We start from the raw sequence: 6,768 nt of genomic DNA on the forward strand, positions 1-6,768 counted from the left end.
TGGGGTCACAAGATCATAGGAGCGTCCCCCCTACCTCGCCCCCTCCCCCCCCCAGGGCCTGGGCTCCTAGGACGTGCTTAAACGGACGCCTGAACGACTACAGGGATTTGACGGACAGCAACAGCTGGGGAGGTGTAGGCCGGTCGACGACTCCCCCCTCTTCGCTTCAGTCCTAACACGTTCATTAAAACCCTCCTCTTGTTTAGAGCGGCAGAATCGGGGCCTGGAGTCTCAGGACCTAGGAAGCCACGGGCTGGATGATCTTAAAAAAGTCAGGGCTCATGCCTACAGCACCACCAAGTTTTCCTGGGTCACGGGAGAGTTTTCTCGGTTATTCCCGTTTTTTTTTTTTTTTTTTTTTTTCTGGAGGGGCTGTCTTGACCTATATTTCCTCGGTTCCTTTACAAACATTCTCTATAGGCAAAGGGTAGGTCAAATTTCCTGGAAGAAGTGAGTTGTTTTTTTTTTTTTTTCCTTCCCTTCTTCCTTTTCTTCTTTACATTACAGAGAAACTCTGTCTGGGGCTAGGGGTTCCTTGCTCAGCATTTCTCTCTTATGTGGTATCTATTTTTTTCTTTAACCAGTAATTAAAATGCATCAGCCCGGCTCATCAGTGACTACCCTCCCTCGAGGTGGCTATTACCGCTGGCCATCCTAGTTTGGGTAGCACCCGGAAGAGAGTCTCCTCCAGCTGGTGTCGACTCAGGGCGTCCCACCAAGCCCTGCACTTTGAAGGAGACCTGGAAAAGGCCGACATTGTTCTTACCTCGGAAACCCAATACCTTGTTGTCATTTTGAATTAAGACTAAAATCCCCAGGCCAATTCTTATAGAATGATGTGCACTAATTGATTTATGCAGAGGGCTGTAACAACACTTTGATGAAGTAGGTAGAAACGAGATCCGGGGAAGGCAGATAGCGCAGAGACACGGGTGGATGCAGCTGCCACAGAGGGAACTGGTCAAAAACCGGCCTTAAATAAGTGTCTTCTACCAGCAAGGTGGCCCTCTGGCTTGTGGTGACATGCATGGCTGGCCCCTTTGCAGTGGCTGTCTTCATCCCAACCATTCTAATAGAGCTGCATGGCCAGCATGTGGTCACACATGTAGAATTGCGAGGGGTGTGGAACAGAGGCTGTGGGCTTTGGCCTCAGGCAGCTATGGGCCCTTGACTCACAAGAGTAAGCTACTTAAGCTTGAAACTTTATTTTGCTCATTTGTAAAATGGGTTTAGGAGCCCAACAGCAAGCAGTGAACAGCTGTTGAATTGAATGCAACTACTTGGGAGATTATAGGTTAACTCAGTAAACATCTGGTTCATAGTAGGTGCTTAATAATTGCGGCTACTGTCACTAGGTCTACAATGTGAAAGTGAATTCAGAATTGCATGTAATTAGTGTCATGTAACCTCTGAATATCCTTAGCTTCAATGACCAATGACAACTGAACTTTTAAAATATTGCAAAGACGTTTTCATTTTTTTTAAAAAGATTATTTTAAAAAGTTTCGTGTTTGAGTGTTTTGCCTGCATTTATGTAAGAGCAACAAGTCCATACAGTGCCCTTGGAGACCAGAAGAGGGAGTTGGATACTCTGGAACTGGAGTTATGAGTGGTTGTAAGCCACCTCGTGGGTGCTAGGTGCTGGCCCCCCCCCCCCCCCGTGCTCAGAAAAAGCAGCCAGAGCTCTTAACCACGGAGCCGTCTTCCCAGCCCCACATAGATATTTTTAGAATAAAGAACTGACCAGTTTTATGGTGTGCACCCCTCTGCTCCTGTCCTGATGAAGTAGGTAGAAACGAGATCCGGGGAAGGCAGATAGCGCAGAGACACGGGTGGATGCAGCTGCCACAGAGGGAACTGGTCAAAAACCGGCCCTCTGCTCCTGTCCTGCTGTGACCCACCCGGGTGTGAATCCCCTCCTTGTTCAGCACATCCACGGCTTACACTACTCAGCCCCAAGTCACCCCGCAACTCTGCACCACCAGATCTTCTGTTGTGATGTTGTAGAGCTTTTGCCCAAGCAACCCTTACTTGTGCCCCGAAGCACAAGAATAATGATGATAGCCTTTCATCCAAACATACTATATCATACCCGTTTCATGTGATTAGATACTATTGTTGTTAACCTCCTACTGTGCATAAATAAATTAAACTTTATCATAATATGTTTGCATATGAGAAAACAGTCTATAGAGAGTTCAGTACTTGCTGGGATTTCGGGCATACATGCATTTGGAGTCTTGAAACATGCTCTTTGCAGACACCGTGGAGACTATCGAATTTCAGCAAACTTCCGGGTTGAGTGTCAAAAGGATTTATTTTTCAAACAACAAATACCAAACCTACTTGACTGGAGGTTTTTTAGGGGAGGTTGGAAGATGGGGGGTTTTAGGAGAGACTCTCTGTGTTTCTGGTGCCGGCCATCCACACTTGGAAGTACTGTGGGCTTTGGGGTCAGCTAACTGGGTTAGAGTCTCCTCTGTGGCTCAGTAATAAGCAAGAGCAAGCAATGTAATCATCAGAAGTCGCTTTCCCTGTCTGGGAGAGGAGGGCATTAGACAGCACCTAACTCCTGGGGTTTGGGAAGAGGAAGTGAGTTAATGCATTCAAAATGGCTGGATCCCTGTTTTGAGACAAATAGGAGATTCAGCTGCCAAAATGTTTTGCATTATCTGATGGTGTTTCCAGGATTTGGGTCTCATTAGAACAATTCTCAGAAAGCAAAAGACAGCTGTGTGTAAGCGTGACATTGCATATTCCTGTGGGCTTGAGACAACATTGCTCCTTCTGTTGGGGGTGTTCCCAGGACTGAGCACAAAGGATTATATTAAACATTCTATAGCCATGAATGGACTGTGATGGAGACCAAAATAACTTGAGTCCACTCTCCTTTTCTTTTGTATTTTCTTCATCAGCCCCTGTGCCTTCAAATAAAGTCAGATATATCCATTAAGATGTAAAAAAGAAAATATGAGTTCTTCACGAATAGAATATTTTGTGTGATGTTGTACCATGCTAATGTTCGGTGCGCGTAATAATCCTACAAAGTGGGTATAACTAGCATTTTCAGATGAGAAGACCGGCGCAGAGAGGTTAAGAACTTGACCAAGGTGACCCAGATAGGACCCAGAACGCCACCTTTGGCACCACTGCTTGCACTGTAAGCCCCAGGCTTTGCTAGTTGAGCTGCTCTGTAACAAATGAAATAACGGCAGGAGAGTTTGATGGCTGCCCTTCAGGTGTCATCATTTCACACACACTCAAACACCTCTGTGAGATGGGCACAGCTGTGGTGCTGTGACTCAGAGAAGCTGGGTACTGACGGTGCAGCCACACCAAATTCAAAACCCAAGCTGCCAGGCTGACAAGCCTTCCCATCATGCTCCTCCTCACTCGGTGTCCAGAGGCTTCTCTGTAGTTGAGAGCTATGTAGGAAAAGTCATCCTTTGCCCTCCTTCAGTCTCAGTCCCTCAGTCCCCAACCCCTGGGGTTTCCCGAGTTTTGTGCTCCTCAGTCCCTGTTTGCCTCTGCTAGGCCGGAGGCAGTATCCTCAGTTCTGCTTCTTGTGAGGCCTGGCTTTGCTCATTGCCCCGCTGAGTTCTTTTCTATTGGGTTACGGTGAGTCCGTACATAGTGTTTTAGTCAAGATACCTTAGGGCATAGTTTGCAGAAATCTACTCAGATTACAGAAAAAAACAAAATAATGAACATATAAGAACAGGGTAGTGGGCAGGGGCAGGACTTGCCTGCAGGTTTGGGAGGGGTGGTAGATGGGTTTGGGAAACAGCTGAAAAATCAAGGCAGCTGCTTTCCCCCACATTGGAATGGCAGCCTTTCTCTGTGCCCCTGGGCACCTCTGTTCTTCTATCTCTGAAGAGTCATTTCCCCAGCGTTCACTGCTTTTGACCACCCTTCTGGTTAGAACTGTCTTTGCTCCTGTTCCAAGTGTGTGTGTGTGTGTGTGTGTGTGTGTGTGTGTGTGTGTGTGTGTATGAGAGAGAGAGAGAGAGAGAGAGAGAGAACCAGAGAACACCTACCTTTTGGGTCAGGTGATTTCCACAGATTTCCACAGCAGTTAGTGTGATGCTCAAAGTATCAGGTAGATGGGCAGACAGGTGGTAGGGGTGGGGGGTGGGGGAATGGGTTCATATAGGGAGGATGACAGGAGAGAGAACTGGGAAGGAATACTGGAATCAGTGGTGGTGGTGATGGGACATCTCTAGGACAAGCTAGAAATTTAGGACCATGGAAACTCCCAGGAATCTGTGAGGGTGACCCTAGCTGAGCCTCCTAGGAATGCTAGCAATAGGGGGTATGGAGCATGAAATGGTGACCTCCTATAACGAGGAAGCACTTCCAATGGAGGAATGGGGATACCAGCCCAGCCACAAAACCTCCAACCTGCAATTTTTCCTGCACAGGGATAAAGAGGGAGCAGAAATTGAGGGAATGCTCAACCAATGACTGGCCCAACTTGAGTCCCATGCCAAGAGAGAACCCACTGGGACACTATTAATAATATTCTGCTGTACTTGCAGACAGGAAACTACCATAACTGTCCTCTGAGAGACTTCACCCAGCAGCTGATGAAAACAGATCCAGAGACCCACAGCCAAACATTAGGTGGAGCTTGGGGAGTCTTGTGGAAGAGGAGGAGGAAGGATTAAAAGAGCCAGAGAGGGCAAAGACACCACAAAAAAACCCTACATAATCAAGTAACCTGGGCCCACAGGGGCTCACAGACACTGAAGCACCAACCAGAGAGCATGCATGGGACAGACCTAGCTCCCCTACACATATGTAACAAAAGTACAGCCTGGCCCTCATGTGGGAGCTCTAACAGCAGGAGCAGGGGCTGCTCTGACTCTGTTGCCTGCCTTTGGATCCCTTTCCCCTAACTGGGCTGCCTTGTCTAACCTCAATAGAAGATGTGCCCAGTCTTACTACAACTTGATATGCCAAGGTGGGTTATCCATGGGAGGTGTCCCCTTCTCAGAGAAGAAAGGGAGCAGGCATAGGGGGAGGTGAGGTGAGAGGGAAGGACTGGGAGGAGAGAAGGGAGAAGAAGCTTTGATCAAGATGTAAAGCAAATTAATTAACAACAAAAAAAATAAAGACTGAATGCAAAACAACAACATCAACAACAAACTTCTGTGTTTCATCCAATGGCACCCACCAGCCCCAGGATGATATGTGGGCTCTAGCATGGCTTATGAGGCCCTTAACCAGTGAGCTTTGCATGTGTGTCCAGGTAGTCGCTCCATGCCGCCCATTTCTTACCTCAGGCTTCTGCCACCCTGGAGTTTACAGCTCATGTCCCCTTCCACCCTTTGGTAACCGTCCTTCTTCAGCTGCTCATGCTCCTGGAGGAGCTCCACAAATCCCAGCTTCGCTGGCCTTGAGTTTGCCTGTGTGACTAGCCTTGACCACTGGAGAGTGGATGGATGCACAGAAGCTGAAGGACGCTGGGGCTGGGCTGGAGCTCAAGGCACTGCTCTCCCAGGACTCACGCTGTCACAGGACTGGATTGGTTAGCTTACAAGTGGGTAGTTGTGAAGAAGGCAAGCCTTCAGATTTTGTCTTCATCACTGCTTTGTCTCCTGGACCATCAGGACATACAAAACCCCTTTTCATCACGAATTACCCAGTTTCAAGCATTTGTGTTACAGCCTTGGAAAATGAATTAAGACATAAGCAGTATATTCAGTAGCTCTGAAAGACATTTAAGGGCATATGGAGGGACACACAGGCGCACACGTGCATACATACAGACAAATGTACATAAAACTAAACAGAAATATCCATGAAGACACATATAAGTAACATGTATACAGTCAGCTACCTGTCCCTACATGTATGCCTGTGGATGCACATTAATCTATCATGCTTATAGTTCAAAAATGCACATATGAGTACGTATGTTCACATGTAGAAGTAATTCCTGAAGTCACGACAGTGGCAAGTTCACCATTAATGCACTCCATGATTTTGGATTCTCAAGTCAGTCCTTCAGAAGGGGCTTCAGTCATGATTTATAGCCATGGCTTCAGGGGAGGGCCTCTCAAGTGGTAAGAGGGGAAGTTGAAAGTAGAAAATGTAAATAAATTTAGTTACTGAATAGCATGCGTTCTTAATTGGAAAAATTTGTGCTCTCAATGTGTTATAATCTCTGTGGCTACTGCGGCACGTGGCTGGGGCCGAGAGCTTTTATGAGGAATCTGCAGCTTTTTTTTTTTTTTTTGAGCCTGTATTTCATCTGAAACGTGGCAGAGGGTCACATATCACCCACATCAATCCTGACAGTGCTCAACAGCCCTTCCATTCAACCTAAGCTCATTGTGTTCTGGTCAGTGAAACAGACACGCTCCCCACCCCCCATCAATACAAACAGGGAAATTTAAGGTGTTTTGACTATGTCCAGGTCCGTGCAAATCAAAGTCACTGTCTAGGAAACAGAAAAGGGCCAATGATGATAATTGTTTCTCTTCTCTTTTAGGAAGGGTGTCATGTAGCCCAAGCTGGCTTTTAATTCGTCATGTAGCTGAGGATGTCCTTGGAATTCTGATTCTTCTGTCTCCATTTCCTGAATGCTAGGATTATCGGCATGTGCCACCATGTTTGGTTTATACAGTTCTAGGAACTGAACCCCGAGCTTCATGTGTGTTTGACAACCGAGCTGCACCTCGATTTCTGTCTTTCTTCCTGTTCTTTCTTCCTGTTCTCTTTCTTTCTTTCTTTCTTTCTTTCTTTCTTTCTTTCTTTCTTTCT

This window comes from Psammomys obesus, unplaced genomic scaffold (genome assembly GCF_907164565.1).
Source record: "Psammomys obesus unplaced genomic scaffold, mPsaObe1.curated_primary_1811, whole genome shotgun sequence".
Taxonomy (NCBI): Eukaryota; Metazoa; Chordata; class Mammalia; order Rodentia; family Muridae; genus Psammomys; species Psammomys obesus.